Genomic DNA, 22412 nt, shown 5'->3' with positions numbered 1-22412 from the left:
GCGTGCTAGCGAGGTGGCCGCCAGGCCTTATTCAGTTGAAGCAGCAAATGTCTTTGAAATCCTGAAAGAACTAATGGAGGTTCAGAAAGATATAAAGCAGCAGCTCTGTGATATTAAGGCAGAACTCGCCAGTGTTAATCAAAAAATAGAGGTGGCAGAGACTCAAATTGAGAAGGTGGAAGATCGCTTTCAAAAAGTGGAACAGATACTGAGCAAGACAATAAAAATAATACATCACCAAGAAGGTAAACTGCTTGACCTGGAGGGAAGATCACGGTGGAAAAATATCAGAATCTCTAACGTTCTTGAAGGAGCAGAGGGCTCGTCTATGATGGAGTTTGTCGGAAAGTTACTGCGGGACGTGCTGGATCTCCCCCCAGCTATGGAGCTGGAAGTTGAAAGAGTGCACCGTGTGCTCGTCCCAAGACCTACCCAAGATAGAAAGCCACGCTCAATTATAATAAAATTCCTTTGGTACAGCACCAAGGCGGAGATTCTATGAAGGGCCTGGGATAAGAAGAGAGTGTTTTTAGAGGGTAAATTCATATATTTCGACCAAGATTACCCCCCCACCCACGTTCCTCCAGAAATGCAAAGAATACTCTGAAGTAAAGCGAGTACTAAAGCAAAATAAGATTAGATTTCAAACTCCGTACCCTGCTAAACTTCAAGTGTTTTATGACAACGGGACGCAGTTGTACCAGATGGTGGAAGAGGTGACTACAGACATGAAGGCCAGAGGGTTGCCCATCAGCATGACCAAAACGAAAGAAAGCCTGGCTGAGGAATTGTCCTGCTCAGCTTGGGAAATAGCGCGAGAAACGAGAAGGCAGGAGACGGGATGAGGCCGAGAGAAACATATCAGGAAGAGACTGGGAGTTTCCCAAAGACAGTCCTCACCCCCTTCATAAGAGCCATAAGGTTTGGCTAACTTTAAAAATGTTGAGAGGCTAAACAGAAGCAAAAGTACACGGTTATATACTTATCTCGAGAAATATCAGCGTCGAGCGCGCACTTTAAAAGGCAGGACTTCTTGTCAGAGCGGGCAGCGTCGAGCGGGCAGCGGAGTCCGTGGAAGCAGAGTCCTGGGCTTTGGCTAAGTGGGCTTCGGCGTAAGGGGACTTCGGTAAGGCTGTGTGATTGCTCGCTGAGGGGAAGAAGGTAAGGTCGCTAGGTGCTTTTTAGACTTATTCTATTAATTCAGTTCAGGTATGTGGGAGACAGTCAGAGCAGTGGTGTGCTCCGTATGCAGTATGTGGGAGGTCAGGGTCAACACAGTTGTCCCTGATGACCACACTTACAAGAGGTGCGTCCAGCTGCAGCTCCTATCAGCCCGAGTTAGGGAGTTGGAGCTGGAGCTGGATGAACTACGGATCATTCGGGAGGCAGAGGCAGAGATAGATAGGAGTTATCAGGAGGTAGTCACACCAAAGAACCAAGATTTAGGCAGATGGGTGACGGTCCAGAGAGGCTGGGGGAGCAGGCAGAGAGAGCAGAGCACCCCTGCGGCCATTTCCATTAACAATAAGTATACCGTACTGGATACTGTTGATGGGGATGACCTACCAGGAATGAGTTGTAGTGGTCCTGCCTCTGGCACAGAGGTTGAACCCTCAACTAGAAAGGGGAGGAGGTAAGAGAAGAGAGCGATAGTTTTAGGGGATTCTATAGTTAGGGGGGCAGATAGGAGATTTTGTGAGGCAGATTGGGAGTCTCAGATGGTATGTTGCCTCCCTGGTGCCAGAGTCCGGGACATCTCAGATCGGGTGCAGGCTATTCTTGAGAACGAGGGCATGAACCCAGATGTAGTGGTCCATGTAGGGACCAACGATGTAGGTAAGGTGAGTGAAGGGGTCCTGCTTAGAGAGTTCAGGGAGTTAGGAGTGAAGCTGAAAGGCAGAACCTCCAGGGTGACAATCTCGGGATTGCTACCTGTGCCACGTGCGAGTGAGGCGAAGAATAGAATGATTATGCACATTAATATGAGGCTGAGAGCATGGTGCAGGAAGGAAGGGTTCAGGTTTTTGGATAATTGGTCTTTGTTCCAAGGACATTGGGATCTGTTTCGAAGGGACGGTCTACATCTGAATCGGAGGGGTACTAGCATTCTTGCAGGAGTGTTTGCCAGTGCTGCTCAGGGGGGTTTAAACTAGATGTGCAGGGGGCAGGGATCCAGATCCAGAGGGTTGGTCAGAAGGAGCATGGGATTAAATGTGTAGAAGGTTTGGGTAATCTTGAGAAGGTCATCAAAATTCAGGGTGCAATTAGCCCGATGGAAGTTCAAGGAGCTGGGTTAGGTACAGTAGACAGTCTTTTAAGCAAAGAGAGGAGGAATGGGCTAAGAATTCTATACTTGAATGCACGTAGTGTCAGAAATAAGGCAGATGAGCTTGAAGCTCAGATGAAAATGGGGAACTACGATATTGTTGGGATAACGGAGACATGGCTGCAAGGGGATCAGGCCTGGGAATTGAGTGTACCAGGGTATACGTGCTATCATAGAGACAGAAATATGGAAAGAGGGGGTGGGGTGGCCCTGTTGGTAAGGAATGAGATTCAGTCCTTAGCAAGAGGTGACTTGGGAACAGGGGAAGTAGAGTCTGTGTGGATTGAGCTGAGGAACAGCAAGGGTAAAAAGACCCTAATGGGTGTTGTGTACAGGCCCCCAAACAGTAGCGTGGATATTGGGTACAAGTTGTTTAGGGAGTTAACATTGGCATGTGCTAAAGGTAATGTAGACGTTATGGGAGATTTCAACATGCAGGTGAACTGGGAGAATCAGGTAGGTGCTGGACCCCAGGATAGGGAGTTTGTGGAGTGTCTAAGGGATGTATTTTTGGAACAGCTTGTGCTTGAGCCAACCAGGAACGAGGCTATTTTGGATTTGGTGATGTGTAATGAACAGGAATTGATAAGTGATCTTGAAGTACAGGAGCCATTAGGAAGTAGTGATCATAACATGATAAGTTTTTATCTACAATTTGAGAGGGATAAGGGCAGATCAGAGGTGTCAGTGTTGCAATTAAATAAAGGAGACTACGGAGCCATGAGGGAAGAGCTGGCCAAAGTTAAATGGGCGGATGCCCTGGCAGGAAAGACAGTGGATCAGCAGTGGCAGATATTCTTGGGCATAATACAAAAGATGCAAAAGCAGTTCATTCCAATGAGAAGGAAGGATTCAAAGAGGGGGAAGGGGCCACAGTGGTTGACAAAGGAAGTCAGAGATTGTATAGCATTAAAGAAAAAGAAGTATGACAGGGCTAAGATGAGTGGGAATACAGATGATTGGGAAAGTTTTAAGGAGCAGCAGATCTTAACTAAAAAAGCAATACGGAGAGAAAAAATCAGGTATGAGCTCAGTCTAGCCAGGAATATAAAAGGGGATAGCAAAAGCTTTTATAGCTATGTGAAGAGAAAGAAGATAGTTAAGAACAATGTTGGCCCCTTGAAGAATGAATTGGGAGAAATTGTTATGGGAAACAGGGAAATGGCAACAGAATTTAATGCGTACTTTAGATCTGTCTTCACCAGGGAGGACACAAGCAATCTCCCAAATGTATGGATGGGCCAGGGTCATAAGATATCAGAGGAATTGAGACAGATTGACATTAGGAAAGAAACTGTGATGAGTAGACTGGTAGGACTGAAGGCTAATAAATCCCCGGGTCCAGATGGTCTGCATCCGAGGGTTCTAAAAGAGGTGGCTCAGGAAATTGCGGATGCATTGGTAATCATTTTCCAATGTTCCTTAGATTCAGGATCAGTTCCTGAAGGTTGGAGAGTGGCTAATGTTATCCCACTTTTCAAGAAGGGAGGGAAGGAGAAAACGGAGAACTATCGCCCTGTTAGCCTAACGTCAGTCATGGGGAAAATGCTTGAGTCCATGATTAAGGACGAAATAGTGGCACATCTAAATGGCAGAAATAGGATTAGGCCGAGCCAGCATGGATTTACCAAGGGCAAATCATGCTTGACTAATCTGTTGGAGTTTTTTGAGGGTGTAACAAGGATGTTAGACGAGGGAAAGCCAGTGGATGTTGTGTACCTAGATTTTCAGAAGGCATTCGATAAGGTGCCACATAGGAGATTGGTGAGTAAAATCAGAGCTCATGGCATTGGGGGCAGGGTTTCAACATGGATAGAAAACTGGTTGGCAGATAGAAAGCAAAGGGTAGCAGTGAATGGGTGTTTCTCGGACTGGCCGGAGGTGACTAGTGGGGTACCACAGGGCTCTGTATTGGGACCACAGCTCTTTACGATTTATGTCAATGATTTAGATGAGGGCATTGAAAACTATATCAGCAAGTTTGCTGACGATACTAAACTGGGTGGCAGTGTGACATGCGAAGAGGACATTAGGAGAATACAGGGAGACTTGGATAGGCTGGGTGAGTGGGCAGATACTTGGCAGATGTCATTCAATGTGAATAAATGTGAAGTTATCCACTTTGGAAGCAGGAACAAGAGGGCAGAGTATTGTCTGAACGGAGTAGAGTTAGGTAAGGGAGAAATGCAAAGAGACCTGGGAGTCCTAGTTCACCAGTCAATGAAGGTGAATGAGCAAGTGCAACAGGCAGTGAAGAGGGCAAATGGAATGTTGGCCTTTGTTACAAGGGGAATTGAATACAAGAGCAAGGATGTCCTTTTGCATTTGTACAGAGCCCTGGTGAGACCACACCTGGAATATTGTGTTCAGTTTTGGTCTCCAGGTTTAAGGAAGGACATTCTGGCAGTTGAGAAAGTGCAGCGTAGATTCACTAGGTTGATTCCTGGGATGGCAGGGCTGTCTTACGCAGAGAGATTGGAGAGATTGGGCTTGTACACGCTAGAATTGAGGAGATTGAGAGGGGTTCTGTTTGAAACGTTTAAGATAATTAAAGGATTTGATAGGATTGAGGCAGGAAATATGTTCCAGATGTTGGGAGAGTCCAGTACCAGAGGGCATGGATTGAGAATAAGAGGTCAGTTATTTAAAACAGAGTTGAGGAAGAGCTTCTTCTCCCAGAGAGTTGTCCAGGTGTGGAATGCACTACCTCGGAAGATGGTGGAGGCCAATTCTCTGGATGCTTTCAAGAAGGAGCTAGATAGATATCTGATGGATAGGGGAATCAAGGGATATGGGGACAAGGCAGGGACTGGGTATTGATAGTGAATGATCAGCCATGATCTCAGAATGGCGGTGCAGACTCGAGGGGCCGAATGGTCTACTTCTGCACCTATTGTCTATTGTCTAAATACTTATTATAATGTGGATTTTATATTACTCAGTTGTTATTCTTTATTCGCTCACTTACTCCTTTTCCCCACCAAAATGAGAATATATATATATATATGTGTGTGTAATGTGTGCATGTATATATCTATATGTGTGTATGTGTGTGTATGTATATATGTATGCATATATTTATTTGTGTGCGTGTGTGTGTATATATAGGAGTACACAGGGAAATATTTTCTGTGTAATGGATTTGTTCACTGACTTTTATGAATACTGCAATGGGGGTCCTCAATTCACAAGTAGGAGGGGTTATCCCCCACAGCTAGACATTTCCTCTAGCTCAACGCAGGGTCATCTACTAGAGACCTCAGCCTTGGAATCACATGTTTGTTGCCCTTTTTGTTATTATTTGAGTTTCTTGGTTCTTATTTGTTCAGGGAGTAGATCGATTAAGTTTTATTCTAATTTTAATGATACATTGACAGATAAATACAGATGGCTAAGGACAAGGTAAAATTTGTTTCTTTTAATGTAAATGGGCTATTAAATCCAATCAAACGTAAGAGACTTTTATCCAAAATGAAAAAACGAACAAGCCCATGTAGCATATCTACAGGAAACTCATTTAAGTGATAACGAGCATAAAAAACTAAAGAGAATGGGCTTCACTAATCTGTTTTTCTCATATAAATCAGGACATAGGAGAGGAGTTGCTATTCTTATCTCAAGTAAGCTAAATTTTGAAAAAAATATTCGAAATGGGAGATAAAGAAGGCAGATATATTCTGGTAAGGGGGAATATAGATGGCAATTCAGTTACTCTATTGAATATATACGCACCCCTGGGAAGTGATATTGGTTTCTTTCAGAAAATTGCTGATATTATGGTAACGGAAACAGAAGGTCTCCTGATATGTGGGGGAAACTTAAATTTACAATTACAACCAAACTTCGACTCTTCCAATAGAAAAACCTATGAAACAAAATCTTTACATAAGAAAGTTAATACACTTTTTGAGGATGTTGGTTTAATTGATATATAGAGGGACATTTTCCCTGACAGGAAATTCTGCTCCACATTTTGTATATAGAAGAATAGACTATTTCATAACATTTGGAAAAGACAAAGTCAAAATAAGGAACTGTGCAACTGTGGAATTGGGACAATAGATGCACCTATATATTTGTCAGTTGATTTTGACCTACAACCAAAGAATACTATTTGGAAACTAAATTCAAGTCTACTCAATGATCCATACTTTAAGGAATAAAATTAAAAAAAAATTGGTCTCTACTTAGAATTTAATGATAATGGAGAGGTTTCACCTCCCATTTTATGGGATACACTGAAGGCGGTCTTAAGAGGGAAAATTATAGCGATAACTTCATATAAGAAAAAAATAAGGAATAAAACATTAGAGGAATTACAAAATAGGCTGAAGGAACTAGAGAAAAAACACAAATTGAATTTGGCACAGGATACATTAGGGGAAATTAAAAGAATTAGGAATGAAATAAATAATTTGGCTATGCAAGAAATCAGAAAAACTTAATGTTTCTGAAACAGAGACATTATGAAAGTGGATCGAAATCTATGAAAATACTGGCGTGGAAACTGAAAAAAAAAATAGCAGAAAATACAATTCATAGAATTAGGGACCCAAGAACGAAAATGATAAAAAAATAAGTTAAGTGAAATTCAAGAAACTTTTGAAGTGTTTTACAAAACGCTATATTCCAAAGTTCCAGGGGGAAGCATAACCCAAATTGACACCTTCTTGAATTCTCTAGAGTTACCCACTTTAAGCGAAGAACAAAATAGAAGGATGACTGCTGACATAACTGAAGTTGAATTAAAAGCTGCAATTAGTAGGCTTAAATTAAGCAAGTCACCAGGATCAGATGGGTATATGGCAGAGTGGTACAAAGAATTTTAAAATTAGTTAATTCCTGTTTTACTCCCCACACTGAACTGGGCTCTAAAAAAGGCACAAATGCCACCCAGTTGGAAGGAAGTGATAATCTCAGCTATACCGAAAGAAGGCAAGGATAAAATGGAATGCGGGTCATTTAGACCAATATCCATTTTTAACGTAGATTATAGGTTATTTGCCTCCATCATGGCCAAACGATTAGAGTAGTTTCTACCCGTACTAATATGTAATGATCAGACAGGTTTTATACGACAACGCCAGACTCAAGACAATATACGAAGGACACTTCACATTATGGATCATATACAAAAAAATAAAATCGAAGCAATAGTGATAAGCGTGGACGCTGAAAAAGCATTTGATTTGGTTAATTGGAATTTTCTTTACAGAGTTTTACATAGATTTGGTTTCTAAGACACAATTATTAAAACTATACAGACACTATATGACAATCCTACTGCTAGGATTAAAATCAATGGAGATTTATCAAATAGTCTTACCCTAGAAAGGGGCACAAGACAGGGCTGTGCATGATCACCACTACTCTTCGCGTTATATCTGGAACCATTAGCTCAATACATCAGACAAAATGAAGATATCAGGGGAATTACTATTAAAGGGACAGAGCACAAATTGGCCTGTTATGCAGATGACATTTTGATCTATCTAGGGCAACCCACATACTCTTTACCTAAATTGATGCAATCCTTGGAACAATATGGTCAATTATCAGGATACAAGATCAACGTAGATAAAACCCAATTACTATAGCTCACCAAGAGAAATTGGAAGTTTTAAACCCCCGGACATGGCACACAGTCTTTCAAATATTTGGGCGTCATTATGCCAAAAGATTTGGCAAAATTATCAGAATGTAATTATCAGCCTCTATATAAAAAAAAATTAAGGAAGATGTGGCAAGATAGAGCCTGATTCCTTTTTTCAGTCTCAGTTCAAGGATTGAGTCTATTAAAATGAATATACTGCCTAGGCTGTTATATCTCTTTCAGACCCTACCAATAGAGATTAATCAAAATCAATTCAATGAATGGAACAAGATGCTATCAAGGCATATTTGGCAGGGTAAAAGGCCTAGAGTTCGTCTCAAAACTTTGCAATTAGCAAAGGAAAAGGGGGGATGGGGCCTACCTTCTCTTAGAGGTTATTATTTTGCGGCACAGTTGAGAGCTGTGATATGTTGGTGCAACCCATCATATGACGCTCAATGGATAAACATTGAGGAGCGGGTACTTCCCATCCCCATACAAGCAATTTTAGCTTATAACAACCTGCAAAGGTACATAAATACTATTGATAACCCATGGGTAAAATTGACTCTTAAAATATGGAAAAATTACTATAAAAGAATATAATCTAGAAAGAGATATTGCAATTCTTAAATGGTGTGCATATGACTCTGATTTTACACCAAGTAAATTTGATGCTAGATTTAAGGACTGGACAGCTAAAGGAATAACAGTTCTTTGCAACATAATGAAAGAAGGAACACTGTTCAGTTTTGAAATGCTTAAAGAGAAACACTTATTAGAAAAACAAGATTTTTATCGGTATTTACAGATGCGACAATATGTTAATAAGATGCTTTAAAATGTAATCAAGGTAAATACATGCTTGATAGAACTCTTTAGAAAAGCATATAATTTAGATAATGGTAGTAGAATCATTTCAAGCATGTATAAGGGGTTGTCAAATCTTAAAACACATTTGACTTCATACATTAAAACAAAATGGGAGAAGGAAGGAGGGATAATTATATCTGAGGAAGAATGGACAACAATATGGAGATATCAATGGAAGTGCACCAATTCACAGAAATGGAGGGAGTTTGGATGGAAAAACTTGATAAGATATTTTATTACACCCTCTCAGAAATCCCATTATGATAGTAACCTCCCTGTTTGCTGGAGAAATTGTGGAAATCAAAATGCAAATCATTATCATAATTTTTGGGACTGCCCTGGTATCAAAAATTATTGGAGGGGGATACACAATGCCCTACAAGACATCTTTAAATGTGAAATACTCTTAGAGAGTAAGACCATATATTTTGGATATATACCTCAAGAATGGTTGAAAAGAGAGAAATATTTAATGAATATACTGTTGGTGGCTGGTAAAAAGATTCTTACTAGGAAATGGTTATCACAAGAGAGCCCAAATTTAAATACATGGATGGAAATTACAATGGACATTTACAAAATGGAGAAGATAACAACATATGTTAACCATAAGCTGGAACAGTTTGATTCATACTGGGAAAAATGGTTTAATTACATAATGCCTCATAGGCCTGATTTTATTCTCACAAATCAATGAATCTGTTGTAAAAAAAAGAGATCACTCCCTACTTGTACATAGTTCTTTATTTTTGCTTGTTTTTTCTTTCCTCTCTTTTCTATAAGTGTATACCTCAGATAAATACTTTGTGGAGATTTTGTGATATATATGATTATATGATACATATGTACAATGTCTGAAATACATCTTATGGAAATGTTTGTTTGATGAACTTCAATAAAAAAAATTACAAAAAAAAGAAATACAAGTTGTTCATTATCCTGAGGTTGTATAAAGCTGCACATAGTCTGTCTTAAGTACTTTGGAAGTTCAATTGAAGAATCATGATATGCAGCACTGTATGTGCTGTGGCTTTTCTCTTTGGAACGAAGGAGGATAAGATGTGACTTGGTAGGGGTGTCATCCTCATCAACATCATCATTATCCTCCTCATCATCATCATCATCATCATGTGCCCTGTCCTTACACCTCCTTTGGTAGAGAGGTAACTCCACCCTCATAGAGGTGTGCAAGCTGATAAGGAACATGGGTAGAGTACATAGCCAGTGTGGAAATGGCTAATACCAGGGTATGATTAGAGGAATGTGCAGGGGGATTCTCAGAGGTATTTTGGTCAATTGAAGATACATTAGGGGTATTTTAGAAACTCTTAGATAGGCCAGAAATGATAGAGAAATGGAGAGCTATGTAGGAGTGAAGGGTTTGCTTGCTCTTAGAGTAGTTAAAAGGTCAGTAGAACATCATGGGTCAAGGAGCTGGTTCTGTACTGAAGTTTTCTATATTCTATAGTATATTCTCTGTTCTAAATCCTGAAGGTCTTCTTGTTGCAGAAGCAGGATTTGAACCTTTTGAATGGATCAGAATACTGTGTTTTCTAGCTTGGAGATGGGTCTGTGTTGTACTGGGTTTTTGGTAATGCACAATCCAAAACCAATTTTACCAGGAGTGAAATTCTGTTAGATCAGGGGTTCCCAAAATGGGGTCCACAGTTACCTTATTAAAGGTATTGGTCCATGGCATAAAAAAAATTTCGGAACCCCTGTGTTAGATAAAAGATCTAGATTGAACATTTATATGCATGATCTACATCAACATGTTCTGGTGTAAGGCCAATGAATTCATAAATTGCTAAATTGGCTTATTATTGTCCCATGTATCATGTTACAGTGAAAAACTTGACTTACATACTGTTCATATAGATCAAATCATTATAACAGTGCATTGAGGTTGTACAAGGTAAAACAGTGACAGAGTGCAGAGTAGAGTGTTACAGTTGCAGAGAAAATGCAGTGCAGGTAGATAATCAGTTGCAGGGTCATTAGGAGGTAGATTATGAGGCCCCAAACACTAGAAAATCTGCGGATGTTGGAAATCCGAATAAACACACACAGCATGCTGGAGGAACTCAGCAGGTCAGGCAGCATCAACGGTAAAGAGTGAAAAGTCCGTGTTTCAGGCTGAGCCCCTTCGTCAGGAACGGAAAGGAAAGGGGAAGGAGTCAGACTGAGAAGGTGCAGGGAGAAGTACAAGGTGGTAGGTGATAGGTGAAACTGGGAGGGGGGAGGGTGAAGTAAAGAGCTGGTAAGTTGATTGGTGAAAGAGATACTGGAGAAGGGGGAATCTGATAGGAGAGGACATAAGACCATGGAATAAAGGGAAGGGGTGGGGCACCAGAGGGAGGTGATGGGCAGGTGAGAAAAGAAGGTGTGAGAGGGTACAGGGAATGGAGAAAGAAAAGCCAAGAGTCTATCTTCTATACAAGGGAACTATTCAATAGTTTTATAACAGTGGGGGTAGAAGCTGTCCTTGAACCTGGTGGTAAGCTAGAATTGAAGAGAACTTTAGATAGGTACATGGGTAGGAGGGGTAGGGAAGGCTCTGGTCCAGGTGGGGGGGGGGGTCAATGGGACTAGGTGGAATAACAATTTAGCATAGACTAGATGGGCCAAAGGGCCAATAAGGCACTATATCTCTACAACACTCCCATTCTGTAGGATAAGGGTTTGTTTTACACCCTAAAGTTCCCATGAAAGCTAATGATGTATGACTAGTGTAAAAGAGCTAATCCCTCTAAAAGCACTTAGTACTAGGGTGTGATCACAGCTGTCTGGAACAGCAAGATATGCCAAGTTAATAACCATTTTATATTGCAAAAGATTCAGGTGTTTAAACAGAAATCAGACAGACGTGGGTTAAAACAGTCTTGGAAAGTATTATCATTTACACATATAAGAACTCCAGGGATAAATTAGTTTATTAGGATTCAAAATAATGGATGGTTAGAAACCCACACAATTAAAATTAACTACACTCCATGAAATGTTGACTATTTTAACATTAATTTCAGAATCAAATATAATTATTATCAACATGAAATTGTCAGAAATCTGAGAAAAAAGCTGTCGTGGCCATTTTTTAACTCATGGCTAAACCAGCAAACTTTGTTCTGCATTTGAAGGAAAGTTCTCCTCGACTGAAATGCTAAAACAATAAAGTTCAAAGTAAAGTCTGGCCACTGGAGTATAATAGTGGTCAGGTAATTATTTTTCTCCCTTCCCCCTTTCTTTCCAGTACTGATGAATGGTTCTGGTCAGACACTTCGACTGTTTATTCTCTTCCCCCTCACCCGGCTTTACCTGTCACTTTCCAGCTCGTGCTATTTCCACTATCCCACCTTCTTATTCTGGCTTCTTCCCCATTCATTTCCAGTCCTGATGAAGGGTCTCAGAACAAAACATCAACTCTTTATTCCTTTCCATACATGCTGTCTGACTTTCTGAGTTCCTCCAGCATCTTGTGTGCATTGCTCAAGATATCCAGCAACTGCACAATCTCGAAGACAAAGTAAATTTATTATCAAAGTATATATACTACCATAACTACCTTGAGGTTTATTTTCTTTGCAGTAGGACAAAGAAATAAAATAGAATCAACAAAAAACTACAAAGACTGACAAACGACCAATGTTTGTCAGTTAATAATGAAGCAAGGAAAGTATAAATGATTCTGTTAAGTTTTTACATGTTTAATACCGACTGCACAGGACTAATTTTACATATTTAATCAACGCTGCATAAGGTTAACTTTTGTTTATGAAAAGCAACATCTCATTTAAGTTGTAACTAATAGTTCTTTACAAAGAAGCATGTTACACAAGCCAAGCCCAAGCTGTGTCTCTACCACATAAAACAATTATGTACAAAAGAATAAATCAAGAACTGAGTGTTGCATTGCTGACAGGTCATGGCCATGAAATTCAGACATAAATAATATCCCAGACAGGATGTGGGATGACGGTTTCACTTTTAAGATAATCTGTTTCTGGATGGGTGGTCATTTTAATTTAACTGTGATGCTATGCCTGATCTATTTCCAATCTTTTCATAATAACAATTTCATGAATAAAGAAACTTCCTTGATTTTTCTTTTAATTTTGGGATTATCTCATCTTTAAGCAAATCTGATTATTTAATTTCTGCTGTAAGAGATTTCAGATTCTAATTATGTCCTAATTCTAGCAAACATTATGCTACCCAAAATTTCAGTCTTATGTCTGTAAAGGCATCAAATAAGAAGTGTTGAAATATCCATGTGTTAAGATCATAAGATTATGGAATGATAAGACTAGAGACTACTTGGCCCATTGGGCATATGCTGGCTCGTTGGTGAACTAAATAATTTCCCTCCAGTCTCCCCATGGCCATATATCAAATGTTTCTCTTTAAGTAGATTTCCTCATGTTGCTTCTGGGCTGCTTGGTTTAGTCATAGTCATACTTCAGCCAACTTGTCATGGTGACCATGTTGCCCAGTGACCTAATCCCTTTGACCAAATAGCCCTCTAAACCTCTTCTATTCAAATGCTTATCTAAATGACTTGTAAATGTTGCTAATGTGTCTGCCTCAACCACTATTTTTAGCAGCCCATTACAAACATGCACCATCCTCTGCATGAATAAACTGCCCTGATGTCCCTTTTAAACCTTTTGCCTCAAATCTAAAGCCTACAATATGTCCTCTTGTGTTTAGCTGTCCCTCCCTGAAAAAAGTTACATTTTGTACTTTGACATAGTCCCCTCATGGTGTGACTGTGAACAAAATCATTAGAGGGACACTGTAGCTAGTGGAGATAGAAGTCTTTATTCAGCATTTGAGCAGCTATTCAAGACACTCTTGGAAGAAGAAGCCTTCCTGACCCAATACTACATGACCTGTTTAAATGCTAAAGAACAAAGGAAACACTGGGCCAATTCTATATTTACGATGTATCTACAGTGCTTCCTTTGAATTACACATCATTTTTACACACCTCCTTCTCAACAACCAAAATGAATGCTAAATCAGCGTTGCCTCTCTCGGGCTGCATTTATACATATGCACCCATCGAGAGAATGGGTACTTCCTGGGTTACAATCAATCCCAGTCTGCAGCACTAGGAAAACTATTGTTCAGTGCTGCATTTTAAATTTCACCTACAATTCACATTCAAATCTGAAGATTGATTGTTGTTGAAATTAATATTTGCTATATACCCTAACTCTCAAATACACCCTAATAATATCTATATCAGTCCCAATCCCACTTGATCTGCTACATTTCAGGGAATGAAGTCCTCATCTACATAAACTCTCCTTGTAAATCCAGACAGCAAGACCAGGAAGTATCCAGCTACATCTTTTCTGTACATGTTCCAATTTGATAACATCTTTGTCTTTGTCCGTGTTAGTATTACGTCTTGTAACATGGGAAAAATATTCTTTGCTTGTTCTGTTTAAACACTTCACATATAGACTCGGTGGCCACTTTATTAGGTACACTTGCACACCTGCTCACTAATGCAAGTGTACAATGTCCTGGGTATGTTACTCAAAATGGCCTCTTTGGTTTGTTACAAGTAGGAATGTTTCTTTGTCAGATAAGTGTTTCTCTCGCCGTTGTTTCACTTTAGAATGGCTGATATGGTAATTGTATTCATTTGTTAATCAATGGGGAATGTCATTGTGTCTTGTGATGCTGGGAACTTGGGGGAGGGGATTTCGCGGGTTTTTTGGGGAGGCCGAGGAAGACGCTGAGGAAGGTGGACGTTTGCTGGACTGCTCGTAAGACCACCGGGGTGGTCCCAGGTGCGACGGCCGGATGGGTCGATTGGTTCGTTGATTGAGCTCCAACGAGTGCACTAAACAGACTGAACTTTGATAAGTGGCGCCTTTTGTTTTTTTCCTTGTGTATATATATTGTATTGCTTACTACTCTTTTTAATTTTAGTAAACTCTTTAAAGTGTATTTCGTAACGGTATTTGTTGTGGATTTGATACTGTTGGCGGGCTCGAGGCGTAAACTCGATTCTCACAGCACCTGCGTGTACGGGAGGTGGGTTGGAGAGTGGCTGGATCCCTTTTTCCCCTAGACATATACCAGCCTGTGGGTAAGTGTTACATTTGTGGGGTGCTCGTCCCGGATTGGATTGTCAGGGGCTGTGGAGTCGCGCAGGCAGCAGAGGAAGATGGACAGAGATAAGTTTGTTTGTTGGTGCCAGTTTGAAGGTGTACCAGTACAGTACGCATGCGTAGTGAGCGGAGTGGATGTTCGAGTTTCGGGAGACGCGATAGTGCGGGGCTTAAGTTCGGTGAAGGGTATTGGGCAGGTAGAATTGGTAGCTAGACGGTGTGGTAAAGAGGTGGAGTCTAGCTGGGTGTTGGTTCGTACGAGTGCTGAAGTCAGGACGGTGGAACTGCCGGCGACGGTCAGTGTACCGGGGGAGGCGGGCCCGTGGGGGCTCCACTCCTACCAGGATGAGGCTGAGGAGACATCGGGGGAAGAGTTAGAGCTAGAGGTGGACCCCAGAGAGTTGCCCGGCACTAGTAAAGGGAGGTGGGAGGAGGGAGTCGTGACTAAGCCCCGCTCCCCAGGTAGGGTGGAAGTCTCGGAGCTGGCAGCTGCACTTAACTCCCTGGTGGGGGTGGCCGAGAGGCCACGGCTGAAGCTGGGGGTGTTCTCCGGAGCCAAGCCTACTCCGGATGGGGAGGTGGACTATGAGACCTGGATCGAGCATACGTCTTTGATGTTAGAGGAGTGGCCAGGTTCAGAGGAGGAGAAGAGGCAGCGATTGGTGGGAAGTTTGAGGGGTTTAGCAGCCACAACCATCCGGGAGTTGAAAGCTGAGAAGCCTGGGGCCTCAGTGGAGGACTGCCTACAAGTTTTGGAGGGAGCGTTTGGGTTGTCAGGGGAACCCTGGCTGCTTTTAGCAGAGTTTCAATGCCTGGAACAATGGAGAGGGGAAAAGCTCTCCGAGTACATATTTAGGATGGAGGGGATGCTCTCGGGGCTGCGGCGCCGAGGGGTAGTGAAGGCGACTGACGTGGCTAGCGTGAGGATGAGTCAGCTATTCAGTGGCTCTCTGGAGGAGGACAAGGTGGCGTGGACTATCCGGCAGGCTTATAGGAAAGGTCCCCCTCCATCCTTCGGGCAACTGATTAGAGAGGTGCGAGAGGAAGAGAGAGCATTGGGGCGGAAAAGGGGCACGGGCCTACGGGAGCGATCCTCAGCGATACAGGAAGTGGTGGCTGAGTGGAGGAATGACAAACCCCCGGGGAGTAGGGAACCCCCTTTGGAGGGGAGGGACAGGGGAGGTACCTACTCTCAGGGGCGATCAGTGCAGTGGATTGGGAGCAGGAGCCGTCCTGGGAGAGGAGGGGCAGCCGGCAGTGTGTGCGTTAACTGTGGGAAAGAGGGGCATTTCAGGCGGGACTGTGGAAGGCCAAGGGTGTGCTTTAGCTGTGGAGAGGAGGGTCACTTTAGGTGGGATTGTGAGAGACAAGGAGTCCCGCGGAGGACAAGCCCCCCTGCGACTAAGAAGGGAGAGGTGTCGGGGAAACTTAGGAGAGGCTCAGTGAGGGAATGGACTGGAGCCTCTGGAGGAACACGTTCCCAGAGATCAGCCGGAAGACCACCGGGTGCCCACGCCTCTGTTCCGGATGGGCTGGTAGGACCCCGTGCCAGTGTGGGTCTACGGATAGAGGGAGTTTACGCAAAAGCCGTTCTTGATACTGGATCGCAGGTGACCTTATTGTACCGGTCTTTCTACAATCAACATCTAAAGCATTTGCCCGTAACACCATTTGACGCCCTGCAGATTTGGGGTGTGAGCGAGGGTGACTACCCGTACGATGGGTACCTATCGGTGAGATTGGAGTTCTCGGAGGGCGATGTGGGAGTGTCGGAAGCTATTGAGACGTTGGTGTTGGTGTGTCCTGACCCGGTGGAAACCGGTGGTGCTGCCCTCCTGGTGGGGACTAACTCCCCAGTTGTGCGACGGCTCCTGGGAGCTTGTAAGGAGAAAGGGGGGGAAGACTTTCTGGAGACCCTCTCGGTGCATCCAGTGTTTCGAGCAGTGTTCGAAGAAGGGGTTGCCTCCCAAGGGCTGGACCCGGAGTGTAAACGAGGGACGGTGTGGTGTACGCAGGCGAGGCCCAAGGTGATCCAACCAGGGGAGGTAGCACTAGTGATGGGGACCCCCAGATTCCCAGGAGTGCCGACAGGAGAAGCCCTGTTAGTAGATGCCCCAGACGATCTTGAAGGGGAGACACGATTTCCGGCGGGGGCGCTGGTGAGGCCCGAAGTGCAGAGACCAGGGGTGGTACATGCGAGGCGTATAGCTATAAGTGTCAGGAACACCACGGCAAGAGAAATCACCTTTAAGAGGGGAATGCCGCTGGCACATCTGTTCCCGGTGACGGTAATGTCCAGCGCACCAGTGCGGACCCCTAACGGGGAGGGATCGGAGCATCGAAGGGAGCTGACCGCTGAAGCCTTTAACTTCGGGGATTCCCCAGTGTCGCCGGAGTGGAAACGCAGGCTAGTGGAGAAGATGCTGAAGATGGAAGCTGTTTTTTCTCGGGGCGAGTTTGATGTTGGCTGCTCCAAAAGCACTCGCCACACCATCCGGGTGACGGAGGACACCCCGTTCCGAGAGAGATCCCGGCGGCTGGCTCCGGCAGATGTTGAGGACGTGCGACAGCACTTGTGCAAGTTGAAGGAGGCCGGAATCATAGCTGAGTCTCGAAGTCGTTATGCGTCCCCAATAGTGGTGGCACGGAAGAAGAATGGGCGAGTGCGCATGTGTGTTGACTACAGGACGTTGAATCGGCGAACTGTCCCTGATCAATATACTGTCCCAAGAGTCGAGGATGCGTTGGCCTGCCTGAGCGGTGCAAAGTGGTTCAGTGTGCTGGATTTAAGAAGTGGGTATTACCAGATCCCGATGAGTGCGGCCGATAAAGAGAAGACCGCTTTTATCTGCCCACTGGGGTTCTTTCAGTTCGAACGAATGCCCCAAGGCATATCCGGAGCCCCAGCCACCTTCCAGAGGCTCATGGAGAGAACTGTGGGGGATATGAATCTGTTGGAGGTGCTGGTGTACCTGGACGATTTGATAGTGTTTGGATCGACTTTGGAGGAACATGAGGAGAGACTGTTGAAGGTGTTGGGCCGGCTTAATGAAGAAGGGTTGAAGCTTTCCCTGGACAAATGCCAGTTCTGCAAGTTGTCGGTTAACTACATTGGCCATATCATTTCGCGAGAGGGAGTGGCTACTGATCCAACCAAGATAGAGGCTGTGACCACCTGGCCGAGACCCCAGAAAGTGGGTGCTCTGCGCTCATTTTTGGGGTTCTGTGGGTATTACCGGCGATTTGTGAAAGGATACGCCAAAGTGTGTCACCCGTTAACTCAGCTGTTGTGTGGCTATCCCCCGGTGGGGAAGAAGAGGACGGGGAACCAGAGGCAGGATGCTGGAGGATACTGGAACCCGGCGGAACCTTTTGGCTCGATATGGAATGATCGATGTGAAGAGGCGTTCCGATCGTTGAAAAGGGCACTGACCCAGGCCCCGGTGTTGGCTTTTGCCGATCCCCAGAAGCCATATGTGCTGCACACGGATGCCAGCCGAGAGGGTCTCGGGGCTGTTCTGTACCAGGAGCATGGCAAAGCATTGAGGCCGGTAGCCTTTGTCAGCCGAAGCTTGTCGCCATCGGAGAGAAACTATCCCACTCACAAGTTGGAGTTCCTGGCGCTGAAGTGGGCGGTGGTGGACAAGCTGGGCGATTACCTTTACGGAGCCAAGTTTGAGGTGAGAACGGATAACAATCCTCTCACTTATATTTTGACTTCGGCGAAGCTGGATGCCACAGGACATCGGTGGCTGGCGGCATTGTCGGTATATGATTTCAGCCTGAGGTACCGCCCCGGAAGCAAGAATATCGATGCGGATGCATTGTCTCGTCGGGAGCCGGGGGAGGAGGAGAAGGACGAGGAGTGGGAGAGTGTCCCTGCCCCTGGAGTGAAGGCGATGTGTCAGTTTGTTATCACCGTGAAGGCCGAGGGAAGAGGAAGGCTGGAACGAGCCGTGGACCATTTGGGGGTTTTTGACGACGCCATACCCCTAGTTTACTGTGACCTGACCGCTCTGGGGACTAAACAGTTGCCGGAACTGAGTCCAGGGGAAGTGGCAACTGCTCAGCAAAATGACCCGGGCATTGGCACAGTGTGGAGAGCGGTCGAGAAGGGGGATGGGGCGTTGGCTGAGAAGGCGAAACACCCATACGTGCCTCTGTTGTTGAAGGAGTGGTCTCGGTTGAAGTTAAAGAACAAAATCTTGTACCGGGTAACAACGCCTCCGGACCAACCCCGCTGTTGGCAACTGGTCCTGCCAGAGGAGTATCACCAGACTATACTCCAGGCCTTACATGATGATTCTGGACATTTGGGGGTGGAAAAGACATATGGATTACTCAAAGACCGGTTCTACTGGCCCCGGATGAGGGGGGACGTCGAAGAATACTGTAGGGGATGCCGTCGTTGCATCCAGAGGAAGACCCTGCCAGCGTTGGCGGCTCCACTGTCGCACTTGCAGAGTGCGGGACCTCTGGACCTGGTATGTATGGATTTCCTGTCGATTGAGCCTGACACCAGCAACACCGCGAATGTATTAGTCATCACTGATCATTACACTCGCTATGCTCAGGCATTTCCCACCAAGGATCAGAAGGCGACGACAGTGGCGAAGGTGCTATGGGAGAAGTACTTTGTGCATTACGGCCTTCCCAGGCGAATCCATAGTGATCAGGGGCGGGACTTTGAGAGCCGCCTTATCCAGGAATTACTGACTATGCTTGGGGTTGAGAAATCCAGGACTACCCCTTACCACCCACAGGGAGATCCTCAGCCAGAGAGATTCAACAGGACCCTGTTGGATATGCTTGGGACGCTGGAGATTGGGCAGAAAAGCAGGTGGAGTCGTCATATTGGACAATTGGTTCACTGTTACAATTGTACTCGCAATGAGGCTACAGGGTATTCACCCTATTATCTGATGTTTGGGCGGGAAGCGAGGTTGCCCATTGACGTGTGTTTTGGAGGTGGAGTGGGTGAATTTCCCGGGAAGTCCCATCTAAAGTACGTGTCCGACATGAAGAGGGAGTTACAGCGGGCGTACGAGTTGGCCGAGGCGGCGGCTACCAAACAAAATCGGCGGAATAAGATGCGGTATGATCGAAAGGTGAAGTTTGTACAATTATTACCGGGCGACCGGGTCCTTTTACGGAATTTGGGACTCCCTGGTAAGCACAAGTTGGCAGATCGATGGGCGGCCAGCCCCTATGTAATAGAGAGCCAGATGCCGAACCTGCCAGTTTACCGGGTGAAACCCGAGGATGGAAAAGGGCCTATCAAGGTACTCCATAGGAATCACCTGCTGCCACTGGGTCAAGCGGTGCAGGTGGATAAGGAGCCCGAGTGGGAGGTTACGCCCAGTACAAGGACTCTGCGAGGGAGCGGAGAACGGGAAGAGCCCGCTGCTGAAGAGCGGGGACGGGTCCCTCACTCGGGAATGGCTACTGATTCAGAGGAGGACGACTCAGATGAGTGGGTCCTGTTCCCATTCGCTAGTGCTCCAGTACCAGGAGAGGAGGCTCCTGGCCCTTCCCATACTGAATTGGGTGAGAGGAGGGAAGGTCTTGAGGGTCAGATGGAGAGGCAGCCTACATTGGTGGGAGAGAGGGTGGAATCTGAGCGTGAGCCGGAGAGATCTCGGGTGAGGGAGGACCCCTGTGAGGAAGGGGGTGCGGGTCTGTCAGGTAGACCTGGGGTGTCCGAGACAGTGGGTTCGCAGGTGACGAGGGAGCCCAGTGGGGCAGAAGGGGTATGGAGATCTCAGAGGATTAGGCGCCCCCCGGAGCGGTTGACATATGTGGTACCGGGAGAACCGAGTGTGATTTCTACTGCTCTGGGTAGTTATGTCATTGCCTTCTGCACCTGGGTTGGGTTTTGTGTGTTGCAAGAAGCTTTGGGGACCTCTAGTAATGTCATGAGGGCATGACATTTGCTGGTGGGGAGAGAATGTACAATGTCCTGGGTATGTTACTCAAAATGGCCTCTTTGGTTTGTTACAAGTAGGAATGTTTCTTTGTCGGATAAGTGTTTCTCTAGCCGTTGTTTCACTTTAGAATGGCTGATATGGTAATTGTATTCATTTGTTAATCAATGGGGAATGTCATTGTGTCTTGTGATGCTGGGAACTTGGGGGAGGGGTTTTCGCGGGTTTTTTGGGGGAGGCCGAGGAAGACGCTGAGGAAGGTGGACGTGTGCTGGACTGCTCGTAAGACCACCGGGGTGGTCCCAGGTGCGACGGCCGGATGGGTCGATTGGTTCGTTGATTGAGCTCCAACGAGTGCACTAAACAGACTGAACTTTGATAAGTGGCGCCTTTTGTTTTTTTCCTTGTGTATATATATTGTATTGCTTACTACTCTTTTTAATTTTAGTAAACTCTTTAAAGTGTATTTCATAACGGTATTTGTTGTGGATTTGATACTGTTGGCGGGCTCGAGGCGTAAACTCGATTCTCACAGCACCTGCGTGTACGGGAGGTGGGTTGGAGAGTGGCTGGATCCCTTTTTCCCCTAGACATATACCAGCCTGTGGGTAAGTGTTACACAAGTAACTAATTAGCCAATCATGTGGCAGCAGCTCAATGGGTAAAAGCATGCAGACATGGTCAAGAGGTTCAGTTGTTGTTCGGACCAAACATCAGAGTGGGAAGAAATGTGATCAAAGTGACTTTGATTGTGGAATGAAGTTTGAGTATCACAGAAACTGCTGATCTCCTGGAATTTTTTTCATGCACAATGGTCACTAGAGTTCATAGAGGATGTGTGGGAAACAAAACAACATACAGAGTGCAGCAGTTCTGCCGGTGAAAAAGCCTTGTTAATGAGTGGTCAGAGGAGAATGGCCGGACTGGTTCCAGCTGACAGGGTGGTGGCAGTGACTCAGATAACTACATGGTACAACAGTAGTGTGCAGAAGAGCACCTCTGAATGCACAACCCATCAAAACTCGAAGTGGGTGGGTTACAGCAAAAGAAAACCAAGAACATACACACTCAGTGGACTCTGTATTAAATACAGAATGTATCAAATAAGGTGGCCACTGAGTGTACATAATATACCAAAGGTACTTTGAAAAACTGGTGCAATTAAGATGCCATGTTTTGCTCAGTTATTGGGGTTGAACTAAGAATTGCTTCCTTCAGAAAAGGAAATTCTTTCCACTCCTGTAGATTGACAATGAATGCAGCAATGTGCAAGAAAAACACAGACAAGATTTTGAGTTTTTTCTGTCTAAAATCTTCTAACCTTGTCTGATTCGAAGAAACAACCTCAGTTTCAAACAGGAAAGAGTTAAAGTATATTTATTATTGAAGTACTGTATATATGTGTCACTATATATTACACTAAGATTCATTTTCTTGCAGGCATTTGCAGGAAAATAAAGAAATATGATAGAACTCATGAGAAACTATACATAAACAAAGACTAACAAACAGCTGAAATGCAAACTTAGACAAACTGCAAACAAAAAAAAGGAAATAATACGAAGAACATT

Source organism: Hypanus sabinus, chromosome 5, assembly GCF_030144855.1.
Source record: "Hypanus sabinus isolate sHypSab1 chromosome 5, sHypSab1.hap1, whole genome shotgun sequence".
NCBI classification, from domain to species: Eukaryota; Metazoa; Chordata; class Chondrichthyes; order Myliobatiformes; family Dasyatidae; genus Hypanus; species Hypanus sabinus.
Note: the sequence above shows the minus strand (reverse complement) of the source record.